The sequence below is a fragment of the Protopterus annectens genome, chromosome 2.part2, assembly GCF_019279795.1.
Source record: "Protopterus annectens isolate FY-2018-M chromosome 2.part2, PAN1.0, whole genome shotgun sequence".
Taxonomy (NCBI): Eukaryota; Metazoa; Chordata; order Ceratodontiformes; family Protopteridae; genus Protopterus; species Protopterus annectens.
Genome location: NC_056730.1, coordinates 877,017,314 through 877,042,569, shown reverse-complemented (window position 1 = coordinate 877,042,569; position 25,256 = coordinate 877,017,314).

Genomic DNA, 25,256 nt, shown 5'->3' with positions numbered 1-25,256 from the left:
GCTGAGAGCTTGGCTGCCACGTAGCTGTAAAGCCACATTTCAAACAAGATCTGAGGTAACAGGGAGAAGAGCACTATGGGTAAAAGCTTAGCTCTAGAGTTTTGGCTTGCACGAGCTTGGTATTAGGCCGACTCAGTTCCGAACCCAGTGATGAATGGAAAGAAGACTGGTAAAGATAACAAATCTGATGTTAATGTAGCCTAAGTTGTGGCTGTAAAGGGTCCTGGGACCAGGTCACTTTCCTCGTTACCAAAGTATAAATATGAAATATAAAAAAAGGGAGGGTGAACATGACAGAAATAATTGAGGAACTAGTAAAGCACATTTAATGTTGGCATCACTCATGAGAGAAAAAAAATCCTCCCACTGAAGGCACTGGGAAGTAGCAGACAAAGTTTAGAGTCCCAATACTTGTCACTTGTAAATGTAGAGCACTCAGCAGGAGTGTGGGAGGGGGTTTGTCAAATCTTTTAGGACTACAAGACGCCTCTTACAAAAAACTTTATCTACCTACTTTTTTTGCTGCAATTAGGTAACAGCTATTTCTAGCATAAGACAAGCTCAGACAGACACACAAATGAGGCTGTCAGGTAAAAGTACAGTTTTGTACCTACCATAAATGTAGATGTCCGATAGATATGCAACTGCAGTCATAACATATGGGTTGTCCTGCCTCAGGCAGCCCTTCAGTCGGCCGGATTCCAAAGTCTGGGTCCGACGTCGGCTGAAGTCACATTTCTCTCCGACGTCACAGCGGCAGGAGTATATAAGCTTCAGCCGACGCCATCTTCTTCAGTGTTTCTTGCCCCAGATGCCAGGTGCCCTCCAAGGAAGGCTGTAATCAAATTGGAAGGAAAGAATAGCTTACCAGACAAACAACAAACAATAAACAGATACACCATAACAGATACCCCAGCTAAAGGAAACAGGGATAGGAGTGGACCCAATGCATAGAGGGGAAGGAGGGAGGGAAAACCCGACTGCAGTTGCATATCTACCAGACATCTACATTTATGGTAGGTACAAAACTGTACTATGTCCTTCAAGAATGCAACTGCAGTCATAACATATGGGTTGAATACCATAGCTTAGCTGGGGGAGGAGGAAAGACCTAAGAAAGGGATGGTGTATCTATCAATCCCTGCAGGACTGCAGAAGCAAAGCCTGCTCTGGATCTGGAATACAAAGGAAGGCTGTAGTGTTTGGAAAATGTATGCACGGAGCTCCATGTAGCAGCTTCTAGGATATCTTTTGTAGGCACCCCTCTTAAGTATGCTGTTGAGGTGGCTGTAGCTCTGGTGGAGTGTGGTCTAACATTGGCTGGTACACTCTTTCCATGGAAGGAACAGAATTTGATGCAATGTCCAATCCATTTTGAAATAGTCTGTTTGGAAATTGCTTTTCCTTGTACTGCAGGGGCGTAGGCCACAAAAAGCTGATCAGACTTCCTACTGGTCTTGGTTCTGTCCAGGTAGTAGCGAAGTTGCCGGTGAATGTCCAAGGTATGCAACAGTCTTCCCCCTTTGTTCTCAGGATTGGGAAAGAAGGTAGGCAAGTGAATGGCTTGATTTAAAGAAACTCTAGATACCACTTTTGGCATAAAAGTAGGGTTGGTTCGGTTCGTAAGGAGACTGTCCCTGTGGAAAATAATGAAAGGTGGAATTGCCATCAAGGCCTGCAGCTCCGAAACCCTTCTTGCTGAAGTAATTGCCAACAGAAAAGCTGTCTTCCAAGAGAGAAACTAAGTCCACAGAAGCTGCTGGCTCGAAAGGAAGTAGTCAGCTTTTCAAGAACAAAATTGAGGTCCCAGGCTGGTACTGGAGCCTTTCTTGGTGGTTTTATATTCTTGATTCCCCTAAGGAATTGCCTTAACAGAGGATGCGAGAACACAGGTGGATCAGTGTTGTAACCAGCTGAGATGGCTGAAGCATGTATTTTTATGGAAGAATAAGAGAGTCCCTTATGTAACATTTCTGCCAAATATTCCAGAATGAGAGGGATGCTCAGTAATGATGCATCGTGACCCTTGGTTGTATTCCATATGCTGAATCTCTTCCATTTTGCTGAGTAAACCTTCTTGGTGGATGGTCTTCGGGAACCTTCTTGGTGGATGGTCTTCGGGCTTCTGTTATTATCCTCTGAACTTCCTTGTAGAGGGATAGATTGAGGTTATTCATGGAATTTTCCAAGCTGTTAGCTGCAGTGTCTGAGCGTTGGGATATACTGTCTTGAAGTTGTGCTGAGTCAAAAGTTGGGGCCACTGGGGAAGGGCCCATTTTTTGTTGTGACATATGCTCTGTAGCAACGGGTACCAGTGCTGTCTTGGCCAGTCTGGAGCTATCAGGATCCCCTTGGATTTCTCTGCTTTGATCTTTAATAATACTGTGGTCATCAGAGGCAGAGGTGGAAATGCATAGATGTTCAGGGAGCTCCAGTTGAATAAGAGAGAGAGCATCTGTCTTCCAAGCTTGTGGATGATATGTTCTTGAGCAGAACTTTTGTAGATGATGGAGGAGGGAGGCAAAAAGATCTACTTCTGGCCTGCCCCATGCAAAGGTGAGCCGTATGAAGATTTCTGGATGTAGCCTCCACTCGTGGGGGTCTAGGAAATTCCTGCTTAGGCTGTCCGCCAGCACATTGTCTTTGCCTGGAACAAAATGGGATTGCAAGTGTATGTTTAGGCTCAGTGATTTTTCCCAAAGATTCATTGTAAGCCTGCAGAGGGTATGAATGGGTGCCCCCCCCTGCTTGTTTATGTACCACATCACCGTGGTGTTGTCTGTCCGTATTAGCAGATGGCCTTGTTGTAGCTGTTGTTGAAAGGCCTCGATTGCATGCATCACCGCCAGCATCTCTTTTTGGTTGATATGCAGATGTGTTTCCTTCGGGGGCCATTGCCCTTGAATACATCTGTCCTCCATGTGCGCCCCCCATCCAAGGTCTGAGGCATCTGTGGTCATGATCTGTGTTATCTGAGGTTTTTTGAATGACATTCCTGTGTTTGCCTGGCTTGCTGAGGCCCACCATAGGAATTCCTTCTGTAGACATGGAATGAGCGGAATGGCTGCCTCCAGGTTGTTGCTGTGCTGAGACCATAAGCTTTTCAGGTACCATTGTAGCTTTCTCATGTGCAATCTTGCTAGTGGTACCAGGAGAATGCAGGATGCCATGTAACCCAGGGCCTGTAGGACACTCCTTGCAGTCATCTGGGTGAGCCTTGCCAAACCTTTGAAATGAGTTAGCTTCTTTTGCTAGTCTTCTGTCAAGTAAGCCATTTGAGAGTCTGTGTCTAATTTGGCTCCTAAGAAGGTTATTTGCTGGGATGGTTGTAGTCTTGACTTTTGGAAGTTGACTGTGTATCCCAGTGCTTGTAGCAATTGAACAACATAGCTCAAGTTTTTTGTCAAAATCAGTTTGTCGTCCGCTTGTATGAGGCAATCGTCCAGGTACGGGTAAATTTGGATCCCCTGGAGCCTGCAATGAGCAATTACTGAAGCCAGGTATTTCGTGAATACTCTGGGTGCAATAGATAAGCCAAATGGCAATGCTGAGAATTGATAATGCTCTGGCCCTGCAAGAAATCTGAGGTATCTTCTGCAGCTGTGTCTGATAGGGACATGCAGGTATGCCTCCTTGAGGTCCAGAGTAATCAGCCAAGACCCCTTGCCCAGCAGGGGAAGGAGTTGCTGTAAGGTCAGCATTTTGAACTTTGGTACTATGAGAAAAGTGTTTAGTGCGGACAAATCCAGTATTGGTCTCCATTGAGTTTCTTTTCTTGGAACAAGGAACAGTCTTGAATAAAACCCCTGGCCTTGTTCTGGAATTTTTTCTATTGCTTTTATCTGAGCAAGCAGAGAAATTTGCTTGATAGCCTCTGCTCTCTGGTTTTGAGGCAGGTTTGGCATACCTTGCCTTATTGGTAATGTACGAAAATGGAATCTGTAACCTTGATCTATAATGTCCAAAATCCATTTGTCTTTTGTCAGTCTGTGCCAGCTGTCTGAAAACAGAGATAACTTTCCGCCCAAAGGAGCTTCTGACTGTTGCTTGGTGGGCGGGAGAAAGGTCAAGTCATTGAGATTGTCCCTGTGGGTAGTGGGAGCCCCTGCGCCACTTCTTTGGTTTGCTGGTTGCCATGGTCTCCCCCTGTAGACACCTCTGTATTGCCCTCTTCCTCGGCCTCGCCTGTTTTTTCCCCTTTGAAATCCTTCAGGATTGGGAAAGGACCAGTTCTTCGAAGGCCAGTTTCTGCTGAACCTGGGGGGTTGGACCTGAAGAAAATATTTGACTGTCTGGACTGACTTGGCTTTTTCCTCAATAGACTTCAATACATCTTTAGCATTAGCACCAAAAAGCTTGTCCTTTTCCAAGGGTGCATCCAAATGTTTTGCCTTAACATGATCTGGTAGAGGTTGTTCTTTTAGCCATGCATGTCTGCGAATGACTGCCCCGGTCATAGCTGCCCTACATGAAGCTTCCAATGCATCATATCCACATTGCAAAACATGGTTACTAACTTGCTGAGAATTATGTACAGCCTCCTGTAAAGATTTTCTATCTAAAGGTTCAGGGGAGGCTAAAGTTTTCTGCAAATCATCCAATAGGTAATCCTAAGTAAAAGACAATTGAGGGCTCTCAGTTAAGGTAGTGGAGGTGTAGACCTTCTTTCCCCATCTCTCTAAGGACCTAGCTTCCCTGTTGGAAGGCAGGGGATTCTTAGATGTGGTAGCTGAAACACCTTTAGGTCCCTGTGAAATAGTTTCCAAATCCACACCATGGGCCCTAAATAAATGAGAATGCGTTTCTGGAACCCTATAGTATCTGTCTGGCTTAGCAGGAGCCGGAGGCAGAGAATCAGGGGTAACACTGGACTCAGAAAATAGGTCGTCCAAAACATAAAGAACAGGAGGTATAGCCAAGGGCCTATGCTGGGGTTTAAGAAAGGTCCGAAGGCGCTTCCTGGATTATTCCTGGCCTTGCCATTTAAAATGTTCCCTCATGGAATGCTGAACTTCCCCAAAAGAAATATCCTCAGGAGGGGAGGCCGAGGGGATGGAATCTTCTGCATCAGAGTCCTCATAAGTCTGAAAAGGCTCTTCCTGGCTATCAGAGTGGACAGAGTCCTCAGAATCTTCCTCAGAAGGAGGAGGGTCAGAGGGCTTAACCCGAGGCCTCTTGTCGGGAGGGGGCTGAGAACCTCTCTGGGTGGGCCTGAGAACCCCTAATCATGGAAATAAGGTCTGCAGCCAAGGACATAATTTGTGTATCAGGAGTATGCTGAGGTAAAGCTTTAGCCACAGGATGCTTGGTCTTGCTGGCTGCCTTAGCACATGTGTAGGCCTTGATTGACATGGGAGGCCTAGCAGCACCACGTGCAGGAGACCTTATCCACAGCAATAGTCTGGGATAAATCCCCGGTTTCAGCATCCGGAGCTACAGTAATCACTGGTGTCGGTGTGGCCTCCGGTAACGGGGGTGTCGGTAATGCGGTGTCTTCGGTTCGGAGCGGTGAAATAACCGCCTCTGAGAGAACCGGAGCACTCGTGGAGGATTTCGGCGTGGAGTCAGAAGACGCGGGCCGAGAAGGTCGGTCCCGGTCCTTGCGTTTCTTGGGAGTCTGAGTTGTCGGTAGTTCCGACGGCATATTATAAAGGTATTTTTCGCCGAAAAAATCTTCAGCGAACTCTGCCCGGCACCTGAGTGCGCTTATTGAAGCGGGCACAGGCGACACAGGCCGAGACGTCGTGGTCTGGGCCAAGGCAAGGAAGGCAGTAAGAATGGAAATCCTTATGAGGTATTTGTTTACCACAAGACAAACTATTTACTTTTTCAGTAATTTCTGACATCGGCTGAGGCAAGAAAAGGTCCCCAACGGGGTACTTGGCTTTTAGATGACTTCGGAATCGAAGAAAACAGGAGCTGACCGACCGGCACTTGCGAACTGCTTCTGCTTCGGGTACCACGCGGCAAGAAAGACTGAAGATGGCGTCTGCTGAAGCTTATATACTCCTGCCGCTGTGACGGAGAGAAATGCGACTTCAGCCGACGTCGGACCCAGACTTTGTAATCCGGCCGACTGAAGGGCTGCCTGAGGCAGGACAACCCATATGTTATGACTGCAGTTGCATTCTTGAAGGACATCATAGAAGCAGCTCTGTTACAGAAGGTGTGTTTAGATTACAGTGCTTCACAGTCCTGCCATTCAATCAATGGCACGAGAAAACAGCACCACTTCCTTATCTTTAGCAGGAGTCTTAGGAGTTGAACTGTATTCTAGGAAGAAGGAATGAAAGCAAGAAAACAAGATCACTTTACCAAGACAGGCCTCCTCATCCCCCATTTTGAAAGAAACACATTAAAAACTGTAAAAGAAGCACGTGGAGTGATTTTGAGGCATTAAAATAGCTCAAAAACAAAGATGCAATGGAAAAAATGTTTTGAGTTCTAAGGTGGAGTTTTGCTTTAAGCAACAGTAGTAGTAAAGGATGCTCATAGTTGCTTTACAGTTCACTGCTCAGTATTACATGGCCAGAAATCACCTAACACTACTGTGAGCTTCTGAATGTTTCTAAAGCTCAATAAAATGCTACAGCAGCTTACACCCAATAATAGCAAAATGGCAGAAAAGCAATTACTGACTATCCTATTCAGTATTACCTGGCCAAATCAGTTGAGGGCCACTGCTCTACTCACATAAATAATTACATGTGCATACCTAAACACATGACACTTTGAAATACAAATGACACTATGTAAATACACAGTGAAGGCACCTACACAAACAAGTCAGACAAACCAAACTTTTAGTTATGTACTCACCATAACTTCAGATGTTTGGGATCCATCTCGCCTACATTCTGACTGATGGGTTCGGAGCCGATCCCTCGGCTCCGACTCGGCACGCTTATGCCAAAGAGCGAAGTCTTATTGGCTGAGCTTATTATATCCCAGGATGCACCACTACCAGTCCCCCAGATCTAGTTTGTCCGCATACATGCACACATGCACGCACTGATTATATAACATCGCCAGATGAAACGAGATAAAAACAGTAGAACTCAAACCGTTCAATCTCTTCTGATCTCCAAGGCAGGGCCAAGGACGGAGGGTATTAGGAATGTAGGCGAGATGGATCCCAAACATCTGAAGTTATGGTGAGTACATAACTAAAAGATGTTATGTGATCCTATCTCGCCTACATTCTGACTGATGGAACAGCGTCCCTAGCACCTGAATCCTGGGTGGCTCACTGGAAAACACTCCTGAGTACCGTGGAACCAAATGATGCTCGCCCTTTAGATGCCACATCCAATTTATAGTGGGAAATGAAAGTGTGCGGATTGGACCATGTAGCCGCAGCACAAATCTCAGAAATAGCGAGCTTGGAATGAAAAGCTATAGAAGTCGCCATAGCTCTGGTAGAGTGAGCTTTGATAGATGTTGTAAGTTGCTTATTCGAAGAGGAATAAGCCTGAGTTATACAATCTCTAATCCATTTGGAGATAGTAACTTTTGTGATGGTTTTACCCAATTTATTGTGAGAAGGACACAAACAACTGGTCTGATTTACGAATTTGCTGAGTCCTGTCTAAATAGAAGCGCAATTGCCTGTGAACATCCAATTTATGGAGAGTGTATTCTGCTTCATTGGAGAATTTTGGAAAGAAAACTGGTAGCTCTAGAGATTGTTGGAGACAGAGATTAGAACAGACCTTTGGGACAAAAGATGGATTAGGCCTAAGTGATACTCTATCCTTGTGAAAAATCAAGTACGGTGGTTTGATAGATAGGGCTTGAAGCTCTGAAACTCTTCTTGCAGAGGTAATTGCAACTAAGAAGGCAGTTTTCCAAGACAGATATTTTAACTCACATGTAGCAGCCAGTTCGAAAGGGGAAGATGTTAGTGCACGAAGCACCAAATCAAGATCCCACGGAGGCGCAGGATGAAAAACTGGGGGTCTTAACAGGCCCGCATCTTTAATGAAAGTTTTGCATAATCTGCTGCTCATCAATGGAGGATCCATGGATTCGTGGAATTTAGAGATAGCCGCTAGTTGGACTTTAATAGTAGAGACAGAAGATCCTTGATTAAACAGGGATGTTAAGAATTTCAAAACCTCTGGGATTGGAGCAGTGATAGGGTCTAAGCCCCTGAGTTGAGCCCAGATAGCAAACCTCTTCCACTTACTGAGGTACAATTTCTTAGTGGTGGGTTTGTGGGCCGAAGATAAAATGTGAATAACTTCCGGATGTGTGATTTCTGACTAAAGTCGGAAGTGGAGGAGCCAAGCTGTCAACTTCAAGGAGTGAAGGGACTGATGTTGTCGTCCGACTGATGAATTAGCAGATCCGAGTTAGATCTAAAGTCCAAGGATCGTCCACCGCATGTTTCTTCAGGTAGGGAAACCATACCTGACGAGGCCAGTGCGGAGCAATCAGTATCACTGTGGACCCCAATTGAGAAGCTTTCTGAATGACTTTGGAGAGAAGTGGAATCGGAGGAAAGGCATAAAGTAGCCTTGTTGGCCAAGGTTGTGCTAGAGCATCCATAGCTGCTTCCCCCTGATGTGGAGTCAAGGAGAAGAACCTTTTGCACTTTGTGTTTAGTGGTGTTGCAAACAGGTCGCAGCACGGCGTCCCCCATCTCCTGAAAACCTGAGCTGCTACTGTTTCGTTTAGGGACCACTCGTGAGGAGAGAGAATTGTCCTGCTTAATCTGTCTGCCAATATATTTGATTTCCCCGGAATGTGGGTTGCTACCAAGAAACGGCTGGTAGCTACAGCCCATTCCCACACCCTCATGGCCTCTCTGCAAAGGGGGTAAGATCTGGTCCCTCCTTGTTTGTTTAGATACCAGACCACCGACATGTTGTCTGTGTGAATGGCGATTATGCCCTGAGGGAGAAACTTGTGTAAGGCCTGTAGGGACAGAAGTACAGCCCTCATCTCCAATACATTGATGTGGAGAAAGGTTTCGTCTGGAAGCCAGGAGCCCTGAACTAACCTGCCCAGACAATGCCCCCCCAACCCTGTCTGGGAGGCATCTGTCGTCAGGGTGACCACTGGAGAGGGAATAACAAAAGGACTTCCCTGATTAAAGCCACCAGCGAAGGTCCCGTTTGCATGTTTGTGTAATCATAATGGGGTGATTGAGGGGAAGATCCTGAAAGGACCATTGAGTCGATAATAGCCACTGAAGAATCCTCATGTGCAATCTTGCCAGAGGAACTAGAAGAACCGTGGCAGACATCGAACCTAAAACTTGTAGGACCATCCTGGCTGGGGCCTTGGATCTTGAAATCAGGGCTTGAACTTGGCCTTGTAAAGTTTGGATCCTTTCGGTAGGAAGAAAAACGCGCATCAATTTTGAGTATCTCTGCTCCTATGAACCTTATGCGCTGAGAGGGCAGCAAGACAGACTTTGACCAATTGAATGTAATTCCCAGGGTAGCACCCAGGAGATGGTGGCTTTGAGGTTGTCCATTAGTAGATGACTGGTGGTGGCAGTCAGGAGCCAGTCGTCCAGATAGGGAAACACTTGGAATCCAAGACTCCTCAGGTGAGCCGTTACTGCCAAACATTTGGTGAACACCCTGGGGGCTGTGGTGAGACCAAAGGGCAGAGCACAAAATTGGAAATGACTGTCTCCCAGGCTGAAGCGCAGATACTTCCTGGACGCCCAATGTATCGGTATGTGATAATAGGCGTCCTTGAGATCTATGGAGCACATCCAAACATCCTTCTCCAATAATGGGAGAATGGATTGTAACGTGACCATTCGGAATTTGGATTTCGTGACGGTTGGTTTAGTCTGCTGAGATCCAATATTGGTCTCAGGTCCCCTGTCTTTTTTGGCACTAAAAAGAACCTTGAGTAATTTCCGGATCCGATCTGGTCTGTGGGGACCGGTTGGATGACTCCTTTTTCTAGCAGCTTTAAAGCTTCTGCGGCTGCAATTTCCCTTTGACTGGGTGGTGGGTCCGGGATTTTTTTGGACGGTGGGGGTGAGTGTGTGAAGGGGATTGTGTAACCTCCGGCAATAATCCGAAGCACCCATCTGTCCTGAGTGATTGATTCCCAGGCTTTTAGGTGCTTGGCAAAACGGCACCCGACTGGCTCCGGAGCAGCACAGCCGGGCAATCCCTCATGAAGTGTGGGAGGCTGAAGAGCCACGAAAGGACTCGTGGTCTCCAGAATTGCGGGGCCCTCTGCCGCCTCTGGGACGGCGTCTCCCAGAAAAATTTCCCCGTCCTCTGCCTCTGGAAGGGGAATCTTCCTGCTGTTGATGGAAAAACTTACGTGATTTGCGGAACCACATCTTCCCTCCTCCTTTAGCCTTGGGATAAGGCCGAAAGGGAGTGGAATAACGTGCACCTACGGCAGATAAAGTTTTTCCTTCTTGCTCACAGCGGGTAAGAGTGTCCTTAACCTTAGGTCCAAATAAAGAGGACCCATCAAAGGGAGCATCGGCGAAGGAAGACTTGAAGGCCTCCGCAAAACGACACAAACGGAGCCAGGCTTGTCTCTGTAGAGCCACGCCTGTGCCTGCCGCTCTACCCGCCCCTTCGGCCGCATACGAAATGAGCCTCATGGACGAGTTAGAAATTGAAGCAAGGATAGACAACTGAGAGCTAACCGACTGGGCTAGCTGCTCAGGTAGGTTACCCGAGAGGGAATCTGACAGCTCCTTGACTAGATCCCTCTGAAGCCTGGTAAAATGTGCCAAATAATTCAGGGACCTTAAAGTAAAGGCCGCTGAAGTCAGGAGTCGCTTCCTGCGGTCCATGCTGCTAGACTCCTTATTAGGAGGATGGACGGACGTTGAAGCCTCTGCCACGTCCTGTTGTGTAGCAGATGCCACCACCATGGCATCTACAGCCACGCCTTTAGTGAGGAACTCCTTCTCGGGTGGGGCAGACAAAATTTGTTAGGACGAGAAGGGACTGGTTCCACAGTATCTGGATGTTCCCGCCCTCCGACAAACTAAATCCAGGAGCTCGTCAAGGCGGAGACACCCAGGAGGCGGAGGGCTGAGCCCCAAGGCCTTGAGGAGCACTGACTCATCAGCAGAGGGGTTTGGATATCCAGCCGCCTCGTTGTTTGAGGATCTCTAAGATGTCTGCGAATGAGACATCATCCGAGGACGACTGGGACCCTCCGCATCATCAAGATCAGTGTCGATGTAATAGACTCGGGGAGTCCACGTGCTTCCTCTTGCACGATCTCTTCCTTGGGGTTCCTCTGAAGACAACTCGAAGAACCCTCAGGAGGAGGAACCCCAATGGGGTAACCTCAGGCCCAGGGGCTCCGCTGCCTAAGGACAGGGAACTGCCAAAGACCCAGTCTCCACGCCCAGGAAGGTGCCGGTAAAGCGAAGAGATGGCGAAGAAGACTTGGCCAAGGCACTCCTCATAGCTCTGAAAGCCAGACCCCAGAATCCTGGGAGTGTCCGGTCCCGGAGCCATGATAGCAGACGGAAGTCCCGCAGGGCACCGAGAGGAGGCTCGGAACCGAAAGCATAGGTCCCAAACATCACCCCAGGTCCAGCCGAAGAAGTCCGTGTACCAAACTCGGACCCGAAGGCCGGGTTGGAGTAAGGGTCGGAGCCGACCCTAAGATCTCCACCGGCTCCAACAACACCTGCTCACGGAGCCAAGCGGTCGGAGGAGGAATAGCAATGACATGCGCATGGGCCATCGGCTCCGAAGCCAACTGGGTCGGAGCGCAAACAAATTTTTGAAAGACTGGGGACTGGAACAGTCTTTGGAGCACCCTGTCTATGTCCGAATCTGACATCCTCGATGACCTAGAGGATACTGAACGGGTTCGAGATGGCCTCTCCAACGGCCCCAAGGGGCTAGGGGACCCGGCTCGAGGCGACTCGATGACTATCGGCGAAGGAATACCCACACTAGTTTCCATCGGTGCCGAGGAGGACTTCGGCGCCGAGGAGGAAGTGTCTGAGCGGGCAACCTTTGTCGGCTCCGAGACCAGTGGAGCCGACGAAGGTGACCCGCCTCTCGATGCCCCAGCCATCGGCTCCGAAGCCAGAGGAGTCGAGACTGGTGGCATCGAGGCAGACCATTCCGCCCTCGGCTCCGAAGTCCTTGGAGCCGAAGGAGAAGCCTGCCTATGTCTTTTGGCGGTCGGATCCGACGGACTGGTCGGAGCAGACGCCCTTTTCTTTTTAGCAGGAGAAGGAGAGGATGCTAAAGCTTCTTCGAATGAGGGTTTTACCAGACCTTTTAATATGAGCTTATTTTTCCTCTCTTGGAGGACCCTCGAGGAAAAAACGTGACACACGCTGCAGGACTCCTGCAAATGCTTTGCACCCAAACAATAAACACAGAGAGAGTGGTCATCTGTGATCGACATTTTAAAGTTGCACTTGGTGCACTTTTTAAAGCCTGAAGGCCTAGGTACCTGAGACATTCCGGTGAATTAAAGTCCAAAACACAGTACAAACACTGTAAATTATTAAGAAATTCTCTCTTCTTTGACCTTTTTTATACAAAAAAGATAAACTATCCACAAATAAAGGATCCGAGATCCCTAACAAAACAGAAGTCACCTACAATCAAAAAGACCGGGAAGGCCTTTACACACAAGAGGTACTCCTAGTCAACACTCACAACACAAGAATTTACTAAGTAAATTCCACCAAACTCACTCAAAACACAAGAATAGCTGTTAAAACAGCTTTTGTAGAAGAAAAATAGAAATTCCTGACAGAAAAACTAGTGAAATTAATCACTACTTACCTCAGCCAGCTCGAGACCACGTCTTGACTTGTTAGCGGCAAACGAGATCTGGGGGACTGGTAGTGGTGCATCCTGGGATATAATAAGCTCAGCCAATAAGAGACTTCGCTCTTTGGCATAAGCGTGCCGAGTCGGAGCCGAGGGATCGGCTCCGAACCCATCAGTCAGAATGTAGGCGAGATAGGATCACATAACATCTGCTATTACCGGAACATGTAAAAAACCTATACCAAATTTTTTTGCTGGGGCAAGCCCCTGCAGCCCCACAACTTTACATTATACACACCAACTTTGCTTCCTAGTACCCACTACTGTGCGATCTTGCACGCTTACCTATCTACCAGACATTTGTTAAATGCTTGAACACAACTCCATAAACAATTTAACTTGGAAGCAACTATGTGTGCGCCTTTACACCCCCCACTCTAAAAAACACAAAATAAAGGTGAGGAAACATCTACGTTGTAGTACATACATTCAAGATGGTAAAAGTGTGTCATTCAACACAAAACCCACAAAAATGGACTTCCAATTTGAAAATTCACAACTTATCACTATTTCTAGTCTGTCCATTCACAATTCTGACTGCCATATCAAGAGTTTTAAATCAAACATTCACGTCAAGTAATTGCTCCTTGATATGCAGTATTTTTTTTAACCTGACCTACCACGAGAAACTATGGTTTAATCTGTAATCTGAAAGTATCACCACCACCATACTAGATGACACTGCTGATATTTTCACATCACCCACACTACTAAATCCTAGTTGCCAGTTGACTACGGGTCAGGTGGTCAGACGTGACACAGGGACAGACAAAAGGTTTATCCACAAGAACGTATGCTTCAAGTACTCTGCTCAGCTGAGCTCGACAGTTCATGAGTTTCAAATCCTTCAGAAGAGAATGCATTAAGCAGCAACATGAAGTTTCTAAATCTTGGAATTCTTTTGCTGGTTAATTTAATGTACAACTTTTACCAAAATCTTCAATATAGAGAAGTCCTTTCAAAACCTACAGATCTAAAAGTTATGAATTTGCACTACTATGAAAGTACAGTTTTGTACCTACCATAAATGTAGATGTTGAGTGTATACCCTGCTGCAGTCATCACACTTGGGTTATCCTGTCGTCAGGCAGGACCGCAGTCAGCCCGAATTCGAAAGTCTTGGTCCGGCGTCGGTTGCTGTCGCTTCTTCCCTGACTTCAGTGCGCCAGGGGTATACAAGAGGCATCTGACGCCATTTTCTTCAGTTTTTCTTGCCCCAGATATCAGGTGCCCCCCAAAAGGTGGTCAGTAGATGGTACCAATAATAAAAGTTTAGCACAAACAAAACATCCCTCCAGCTATAAGCAAATACACCACAAAGGTTGTAACAGATTTTAAGGTATTGAAAGGTTTCAGTTAGGTCAGAGGGGATGGAGGGAGGGTAACTTGGACTGCAGCAGGGTATACACTCGAACATCTACATTTATGGTAGGTACAAAACTGTACTATGTTCATCATGTTACCCTGCTGCAGTCACACTTGGGTTGAATTCCAATGCTAAGGATGGGAGGTGGAGTCAAACAGGGTTAGAGGAGGCTAGAAGGCCCTGCAAAACTGCAGTGGCGAAGCCAGCTCTAGTCTTAGAGTAAAAGTGGTAAGTGATAGTGTTTGGTGAAGGTGTGTACTGAACTCCAAGTTGCAGCTTCCAGAATATTCTTGGTTGGCACCCCTTGAGGAAGGCTGTAGATGTAGCAGCTGCCCTGGTGGAGTGGGGCCTTATGCTTGCAGGAACTGGTTTTCCATGATGGTGTAGCAAAAACGTATGCAATGTCCTATCCATTTGGAAATGGTCTGTTTTGAGATAGCCTTACCCTGAGATGCTGTAGCATAGGATACAAAAAGCTGGGCAGATTTTCTGAAAACTCTAGTTTTATCCAAATAGTAACGTAGTTGCCTGTGAATGCCCAAGGAGTGCAGGAGTCTCTCCTTTGTTCTGTGGATTTGGGAAGAAGGTGGGTAAATGGATGGTTTGATTTAGAGCCACACTGGATACCACCTTTGGCATAAAGGAGGGGTTAGTTCGTAGAGAAACTCTGTCTTGATGAAAAATGAGGGAAAGGCTCTACTGCCATTAGTGCCTGTAGCTCAGAGACTCTTCTGGCTGAAGTAATTGCTAGCAGCAGGGCAGTCTTCCATGATATAAACTGTAAATCAGCTGAGAAAGCTGGCTCAAAAGGTGGCAGCGTTTTTCCAGAACAAAGTTGAAGTCCCAAGTTGGCATTGGTGCTCTCCTGGGAGGCCTAATGTTTTTGGCCCATCTGAGGTACTGCCTTAGAAATGGGTGTGAAAATAAGGGAGGATCCGTGTTGTAGTGAGCTGAAATAGCTGAGGCGTGGATTTTAATAAATGAAAAGGAAAGACCGTTGTGTAACATCTCAGCTAAATATTGTAGAATCTGAAGTATGTCCGGCTCAAGGGTATTTTGGCCTTTAGCTTGGTTCCAGGCGCAAAATCTTTTCCATTTGTCCGAGTAGGCTTTCCTGGTGATGGGCCTCCTAGCCTCCAGAATGACATCCATAACAGCTTGTGAAAGAGGAGCTGGCTGGTTGCTTAGGCGATTTGCCATGCAGCCAAATTTAAGGTTTTGAGCTGGCTGTGTAGAATCTGGATGTCTTGCTGTGAGCAGATGAGGGATTTGTGGCAAAATCCATGGTGAGCCATGTTCCTTAGTAGTGGGTACCAGTGCTTGTGTGGCCAGTCTGGGGCAATGAGCATCATTCAGGGTCTCTCTATCCCGACTTTCAGCAGCACCTTTGTGAGAAGAGGAAAGGCATATACTGTCAACATTTTCCAACTGAATGAGAGGGCGTCCACTTTCCAAGCTTGATGGTGGAATGTCCTTGTGCAGAATTTTGATAGCTGATATAGTTTTGGGGGCCTATGTCTGGGCGCCCCCATTTTGAGTTATTGCAAATACTTGTGGATCCAATTTCCACTCGTGGGGATCCATGATGTTCCCGCTTAGGTAGTCTGCCAATGTGTTCTTTTTTCCTGGCAGGAATTGTGCCTGTAATTGAACTTTGTAAGCCAGTGCTGTGTTCCACAAGGTCATTGCTTGCCTGCAGAGGGTAGGAGTGTGTACCCCCATGCTTATATACCATGGTGTTGTCTGTCCTTATTATAAGCTGTCCTGGATGTAAAGCTTTCTGTTCAGCTAGCATTTCTTTTTGATTGATGTGCAGATTCCTTTGATCTGCAGTCCATATGCCTTGAACGTACTGTCCTGCCATGTGTGCCCCCAGGCATAGTCGGACGCATCTGTTGTCACAGTTTGCCTGGCTGGGGGTAAGGTGAAAGGCTGACCCTTGTTGAGGTGACATGCCTGTGACCACCAGAGAAACTCCTGTTGAAGGCAGGGAATGAGAGGTATTATTGTTTCCAAGTTGTGGCTGTGTTGAGTCCATACGCTTTTCAGGTACCACTGTAATTTCCTCATATGCAGTTTTGCAAATGGTATTAGTAGTATGCAAAATGCCATGAAGCCCAAGGCCTGCAGAATTTTTCTTGCAGGGAATTGGGTCTTTGCTGCCATTACTTTGAAGTATTGAGTTAGTTGGTAGTTGTTTATCTGGCGTCAGATAAGCCATCTGGGCCGTTGTATTCAAGCTGGCATCCAGGAATGTCACATTTTGTGAGGGCACTAGTTTTGATTTCTTCTCATTTACTGTGTACCCTAGGCAACTTAGGTGTTTTACAAAAGCCAGATATTGTAAGAGAGTGTCCTTGCTTTCTGCTTGGATGAGGCAGTCGTCCAGGTATGGGTATATTTGAATTCCTCTTTGTCTGCAGTATGCAATTACTGGTGCCAGTCACTTTGGCTTATCTACTGTGCCCAGGGTCTTCACAAAGGGCAGTGCAGAGAATTGGTAATGGGTTGAACCTGCAATGAAACTGAGGTATCTTCTGCAATTTTGTCTGATAGGGACATTCAGGTAAGCCTCCTTGAGGTCCAACGTTACTAGCCAAGCCTTCTTGCCCAACATGGGAAGAAGCTGCTGTAGTGTTAGCATCTTGAATTTGGGTACTTGCAAGTAGGTGTTTAGAATAGAAAGGTCCAAAATGAGTCTCCATGCATTGTCCTTTCTGGGGACTAGAAAGAGCCTTGAGTAAAATCATTGGCCTTGCTCCTGTGTAGGCACCAGTTGAATGGCTCATGTCCATGAGAGCTGTAAATTTGTTTGAGCCTCTGCCCATTGATTGTGGCAGGTTTGGCATTCTTTTTAGTCTTGGCAAAGTGTGGAAATGGAATCTGTATCCTTGAGAGATAATGTCTAGGACCCATTTGTCCTTTGTGATGATGCGCCAGTTGTCTGCAAAATGTGCTAATTTTCCTCCCAAGGGAGCTGCCAAGAGAGCTTTGCTTGGCAGTTTTAGTTTTAAGTCATTGTGTTGGTCTTCTAGTAGTTTGGGGCCTGTCTTCTCCTCCAGTGCCCCATTGGCGAGGTTTGTAAGGGGCTTGACCTCTGCCCCCTGGGCGTCTGTATTTACCCCTCTGTGGTCTGTCAGAAGCTGGAAAGGACCAATTTTTTGTTGGCCAATTTCTGCAAGCGTGGGGGTTGTACCTGTAAGAAATCTTTGACCGTCTGCATAGATTTTGCCTTATCCTCCATTTTCTTTAAAACCTCTTCTGCTTTAACCCCAAATAAGACATCCTGCCAGTGGCGGCTGGTGACTTCAAATCACAGGGGGGCTGCAGGAGACAGCTGAATGGGTGGGGTCAAGGGGATGGGGTGTGGTCAACCAGAAAGGGGAGGAGCTATGCACAAAACCACAAAAAACTAACTTTAATTAAATACACTGCCCTGGGTGGCAAACCATCATTATGAAAGTCCAATCAAGACAAAAATAAGTGTAGAAGAATAAAAATATTTCAGTGCATTGGCTGCATGACAGCTTACTTAATATCTAGATGGAAACAAAAGGTTGTGAGGCATGAAAAAATAAATTACTTTTTAAATACATTACTGGAATGCCAGTCAAAATCAAGTATAAGAAAAACCAGAAGCACTCAACTCAAACCACTTCTCCTTGCACTGCAGTTCTAATATATAATATATTCAGCTTTATTAAAGCACCAAGTAACATGCTGAAAGTAGAAATCTATGTGATGCCCCCACTTGTAAAAATGTTTCTTAAAAAAAGACCTGCTGCCTGACAACTTGTTTCATGGGAAAACATGATAAAAGTAAAAAATGAAAAGCAAACAAGAAACAAGCTCAAGATACATTGCTTAAAGGATTACTGTACAGGTTATGGACCACACATGATTGGCATTCTGTTTAGTTTACGGGTAAAGTCTGTAGAGATGACTGGAAGTCTCCAACAAGTGTAATGAGCTTTTTAAAATAATGGAATCCTGTCCTTTAATACCCAAGGCTTATACATTATCTAGTCAAGTATTCTCTGCATGGCAACAACAGAAAGGCTTTCAATGTTGGCAATTCTTTAACAGTATGCTTATTAAAGTTTACTTGCATCTTACGATCTCAGACAAGTTTACCTTATGGTCATTAAAGCATTGCTACTTAAACACAGAGCAACAGGCACTTTGAGTAATAAGCATAAATCAACAGTACAAAAATATGACAGAAACCAGACCATTCTGCAAAATCAAGGACAGATGAAAAGCCACTGTAGTACTTATGCAGTGTGTCCTCCCCATCCAAGGTAGATACAACTACTCCTTGCCTTGCTTGGACACATCCAGAGTCACTACATGGGGAGCGGTGCAACAAGCATGTCACAATTTGAAATCTCTCTGGCTGACTGTGATGGCCCTGACACATTTGTCATACCTCTTAACCTCAAGAGCAAGAAATCTGGACAAAGCCATACACAGAAGTGGGACAAAGGCCCAAAAATAAGGACAATTTTTAAATATTGCTCTAATAAACTTAGAAAGATAATAGAATAGGTCTTGCATTAGTATGAATTTTCTGAAGGGTATAAAATCTGAAACTCAAATGTCTGTCATTTTCTAACTTCAGTCTTTAGTGATTTGTCACTAATTTGCCAAAAAACACAATTTTATGAAAAATGGACCAAAAATGTGATGCAAAAATATAAAATAGACACACAATACAGCTGCTACCTGTCAAAGAAGGGACACTTTAATATTAGTACTGCTACCTTGAGCAGCTGACAAAATAAAAGAATCTACATGCATTTCAAGTAATCTATATCTTTGATAATAATTTCTTAATTGTAAACCCTCCATGTTTTCTTCCAAAATTGCTATTTTGCGGAGGGATTATTAGGGGGAAGAGGCGAAGAGCAACATTTTGAGCCAAAAATTGGGGACAGTTGAGAGGTTGGCTATGCCTAATTCTATAAAGCAATTTATTTGCATGTACCTCTCAACCTGTTAATGCAGTAAATCTGAACAAGGCCAAATATATTGGGGGCACATATAAACAGTACTAAAAATTGCTCTTGTATAAATTGAGACAGTTGATAGAACAACTTTTACTTTAACATGCATTTTTCTGAAGGTTATGAAGTCTGAAACTTATTATTTAGTGACTTAATTCCTAAATGATTTGCTAGAAAACTACAAATTTTATGAAGAACAAACCAAAAATAAGAAGCAAAAATCTATTCATTCTTTGAAAATCTGGACAGTTGGGAGGTATAGTTCAGCTGGGCCTGTCTGAGTTTGCTGCCCTTCCCCCCTGACAAAATAATGGTTGAATGGAGCCTCTGCAGCCATTCCAATGAACCATTACTTGGCTATTTCACTCCATTTACCATAAACACTAATGTGTATACTGCTTTACTTCTATGATGAGTTGGACTTCATTTGAAAGTTTTATTTTGTATTTTTACAGCACAAACACTAAGTCATCTGTTAAACAAAGCAATGCAGTCTCACAATGAAAACTTAGCATTAAAACTTCTCTGCCCTTGAAACTCACATTCATTGAAACAGCATTGAAACCCACATTCAAAGAAAATACATTTTGCCAGTGGCAGATAAAGATTAATTTTGGGCTGTTTTCAAATCATAGGCCCCTTGCATATGAAACATACATGTGCTCTTTGATACACCTTCCTCATTGTACTAAAATTATATTCCTTGTACAATACAGTACACTTGTTAGAGGGTGTTTTAAATTTGTTTTGAACATTTTTCCAGTAAGCAATGAAACAAACCATATGCACCCATAATGGCAAAACTGCCCAGTTGAGAACATTTATCATAAAAAGTCTACTCAGACTTCCACAGTCCACCATTATTAGTAAATATACACAATTCTACAGTCCACCATTATTAGTAAATATGCACAATTCCACAGTCCATCATTATTAGTAAATATGCACAATTCTACAGTCCACCATTATCAGTAAATATGCACAATTCTACAGTCCACCTTTATCAGTAAATATGCACAATTCTACAGTCCATTATCAGTAAATATGCACAATCTCTGAAGTAAGTCATCTAAATAATTCCACATTAAAGAAATCTGTAACTAATGAAGTGGTTGCTGCTAGCAATCACCTTTATATTTCATGGTTTCATCGAAAAATAAAGTGTCTGTTGCCCCTCAGGAATAAATTGCCTATATTACATTAGAAAATGATAAGCTAGTAATAATATTGCAAGAGGAAATGGATGGCAAACTGATAACAGACTCATAGTTAGTATCTTCACCAAGGAGAACATTCTCAGTATGGCAGCATCCACTCCTTGTGGGAGTAGAACCCACAGCCTTCTGCATCAAAAGCAAGTACACAACCTGTTGTGCTATAGTATTAACTAGGCAAAGGACTAAACTTCTATTCCCCTGCAGCTCTCAGCTCCTTGTAAAATCTACTCAATACTCAACTGCATCTCAACCTCGCAACTCAAGAAAACTGGAAAAAGCAAAAATGTATTGGGGGTGGGGGTCAAAAGCCCAAAAACCAGGGACACATTAAACATTGCTTGTATAATCTTGGAAAGTTGCTAGAATAAAATGTTGTGTTGCCACCATACATTTTACTGCCAAGGTCCCTGAGCAAAAAACAGTCAGAGTAACATACCACTACATACATCAGCTACTTTGTAAAAGAGGAAGACTGAAACTTAAATGGCTATCATTTAGTGAATTCAGTTCTCACCATAGCTGTCAACCTCTTAGTACAAAACACCTGGACAAACCCAGTAATGAGGGAATACAGCCCTCACACATATTCAGTGAATTCAGTTCTTGCCATAGCCGTCAACCTTAGCACAAAAACCTGGACGAAGCCAATAATGGGGGATACAGTCCCAAAAATATAGACAAATTTAAAATATTCATCTTATAAACTTAGAAAATTGCTAGAAAAAAAGGTTGTGCTACTATGAAGAACATGAAGTTTGAAATTCAAATGCCGGTCAATTTTACTGCTGACAGAACAAAAACAATTTTCAGCAGAGACGCAGGGATTAATACTGCAGACACGTCTTTGTAAAATGACAGGGCACCAGAGCAAATCCACACAAACACAGGGAGGAGATGCAGACTCCACACAGAAGGCACCCCAACCAAGAATCAAACCAGAAAACCTATAGCTGTGAGGCAACAATACTACCACTGCACCATCAAATATGTAAGGAATTAAACATTCAGAAACCTGAAGTCTGAAATTCAAATGCCTGTCAATTTTACTGCTGACAGAACAAAAACAATTTTCAGCAGAGACGCAGGGATTAATACTGCAGACACGTCTTTGTAAAATGGCAGGGCACCAGAGCAAATCCACACAAACACTGGGAGGAGATGCAGACTCCACACAGAAGCCACCCCAACCAAGAATCAAACCAGAAAACCTATAGCTGTGAGGCAACAATACTACCACTGCACCATCAAATATGCCAGGAATTAAACATTCAGGAAACCCTTAAGTCTGAAATTCAAATGCCTGTCAATTTTATTTAACATTTTTTAATCAGGACAGTCTGACTTGGAACAAAAAAACAATTTTCAGCAGAGGCCCAGGAAGAAATAATGCAGACTTGTCTTTGTAAGATGGGAGGACACAAAAGCAAACCCACACAAACACAGGGAGAAGATACAGACCCCACAAAGAAGGAACCCCAGCCAAGAATCAAACCCGAGAACCTGCAGCTGTGAGGCAACAATGCTACCAGTGCACCATCAAATAAAAACAAACCCATACAAACACAGGGAGAATATAACAGACCCCACAAAGAAGGAACCCCACCCAAGAATCAAACCTGAGAACCTGCAGCTGTGAGGCAACAATGCTACCAGTGCAACATCAAATAAAAGCAAACCCACACAAACACAGGGAGAAGATAACAGACCCCACAAAGAAGGAACCCCAGCCAAGAATCAAACCTGAGAACCTGCAGCTGTGAGGCAACAATGCTACTACTACACCATCAAATATCAAGCATTGCAACATTTACAAACCACAGATATTATGAGGAACAGATCAGATCGAATATGAGGCAAAAATCTGCAATTATTTTACAAATGGTGGTGGGTAGGGAACTCAAGTCTTTAACACCTGCATACAGGGTACAGGGTTCAAGCCTGAAGTATTCCCTACCACACCACCATGAGCACCTGGGGCATTTATACACACACACACACATAAAGTCAATCCAGTCCAGTATAAGTAAAATAGCACCATACACACAAGTAAAGTCAATCCAGTATATGTAAAAAGCACCATACACAGTATTTACATTGTAAAAGTAAAACGCACCATTCCAAGTAACTACAGTATTTTAATATAGGCAGAGAAAAAGTTACACCATATAGGTTTCTAGCCTATATAACACAGTGGCATTATTTAGACCATAGAGCAGTAGTAACGTATATAACAGACACAGTGATTTCACATAGGGAGCAAACATATTCCTGGTAGAGTATTACCAAATGTAAGGAGTACAAAGATCAGTGCTTAGACTCAACAGCGGTGAACAGCAAGATATGTAAGAAAGTGAGAGGGGGGGACTTTTGGTGTCACATACATACTATGTTGTAGTCTATTTTCTCCTACAAAATGCATGTAGCATAGGGAATCTAACAAAGCCGACGTAAGTAAATGAGCATAACAGCAGCAATACTCCATTTTTTCACACTGTAATACAGCATAAGGCATGGATTCTTCCACACAAGGAAGTAGCAGAAAAACATGGTTAACTTATTAAGTTACCAAACTGGATGCCAGGATATCAACCCACATCTGATTCCTCTCTATAAACCATTTGACTCACAATGTCTTTGCCCTACCAGGTCACACCTGGCAAAGGAAAAAATTACATTACATCTCACTGGGTCAAAGCCTTCCACACTGTTTCATCACAGTGGCTGCTTACCTCTGAGATACCTGATTAAATTGATCCAGAACCATTTCAGCATTGGTGTAATACATAAGGAAGATATAAAGCATTTGCAAAGATTCTTGCACAAATTCTACTTAAGAATAACAATTGTGATACACCTGTCCAACTGCCACTTACAGTGCGGTAATGTTATTTTACATAGCCTTCCTAGTTTATTTCATTTATAAAGTAAGTTATATCTAAATATATTTCTTGTCTGAAGCTGTTAAAACACCAAAAATATACAAGTAACATCACCCTTAAAATAGTAGATCCAAAGTCATTTAAAAGCTATTTCATTTCATATATGAATTTCTCTCAAAGTGTCATTCTGTTATCGTTGGTAGTGGCATTTTAGCTTCACAGAACCTTCACAGTTTGTTTCCCATTTGATATTATCTGGTGAACTCCAGGGCAGCTGACAGGAAGAGACACGTATGTGTAAAACTTGTTAATGATAAGGCATCATAACAGATAATCAGACTGCTACTTGTTAGCATACACTACTAAAAGCAACTGACATCTTGATATTAAAACATCTACTTTCAAGCAATAAATATTTATATCAAGTGAATAATTTCTTCTCACATGCTGTTAGTCTATGGGAAACAGTGCTGTTGGGTAAGACATGTCAAGTTGACAAGCAATATCTTTAAATGATGTAGTATATTTGTTTGGAAAAATACTAGCACCGACTCCTCAATAATAATAGCGGTGGACTAAACAAGAACAGTAAGACCTACTTTTAACTATCTTGTTATACCCTGGTCACATTAAAAAGGTTATAGCTTTGGAACGTTGGTTTTGCTAAACAATGCAGATTCTTTTCAATACTAGTAGATTTGATAGAATGAATATCTTGCAAAAGAAACTAAAACAAAGCACATGGTATGTAAGCCATTCAAATAAAACAACAAACTGTCAGTGAGCATTCCACTTCTCACCATTCAAGTCATGCTCTCCCAAAAATTAACACATGCACTGCATAGAGGATGTTTGGAACCATGACATGATAAAGTCAATTCAGTATAAATAAAAGTAAAAAGCACCATACACTTACCTGTCTGTTCTCCATAATACATCCTGCCCGCGCAATACTCACAAAGACCCGCGAGATCCCAGTAAAGCTCCTTCCCGACGACGAGATCCCAAGCTCCCCCCGAGACTGTTCTGGCTGTTGCTGTTGCAGTCCGGATGCGATATATCCTCATTAGCGTCTGTGCACTCTAAAAGTGCACAGACGTCTCCTTGCGTCCCTCTATGGGTCCTGCCGGACTGCCTTGAGCATGCGCATAGACCGACGGTAGTCGGGACTACTGCGCATGCGCGAAGTCCGCGAAATTTAAAAAAATATTTTTTTTTTGTTTTCTTTTTTTTTTTGTTTTCTTTTTTAATTTGAGGGGGCTGCAGTCCGGCAGACCGATGCCACGAGCCGCCCCTGCATCCTGCTGTAAGGGTGCATCTAGTAACTTTGCTTTAACATGATCAGGCAGAGTTTGTTCCTTTAACCAAGCATGCCTACGTATAACAGACCCAGTAACAGCTGCTCTACAGGAAGCTTCCAAGGAATCAAATCCACATTGTAAAGTATGTTTGCCCACCTGTTCAGCTGCATGCAACAGATCCTGCATTTCCTTGAATTCAGACTGTTGAGGGTGCGTGCTCATCTTTTGTTTTATTTGAGACATTAGGAATTGCTGGTATTTCAGCATGTGAAATTGACAATTTAGTGCTCTCCTAGCTAGAGTAGCCGAGGTGTAAACCTTCTTCCCCCACCTATCTAGTGCTTGGAGTCCCTTTCAGAGGGTACAGGATTTTTAGCCATAGAAGCCTTAGCCCCTTTGGGACCCTGGGAGATTCTCTGGGTCAACAGCAGGGCTTTTGTAAAGGAATGTGCGTGTGTCAGGCACTGTCTGGTTTGGCTGGAGCAGGAGGCAGAGATTCTGGATTTAGACTAGATTCTAAGTAAACATAATCCACAATGTCTAAAACTGGAGGAATAGCAAGCGGTCTGTGCTGGGGGAGTAACAGGAACTCTCGGAGCCTTTTGAGTCGGAGTAGTCTTGACCTTCCCAGTGGAAGTGTTCCCTCATGGTATGTAAGGTTTCCCCAAAGGAATAGTC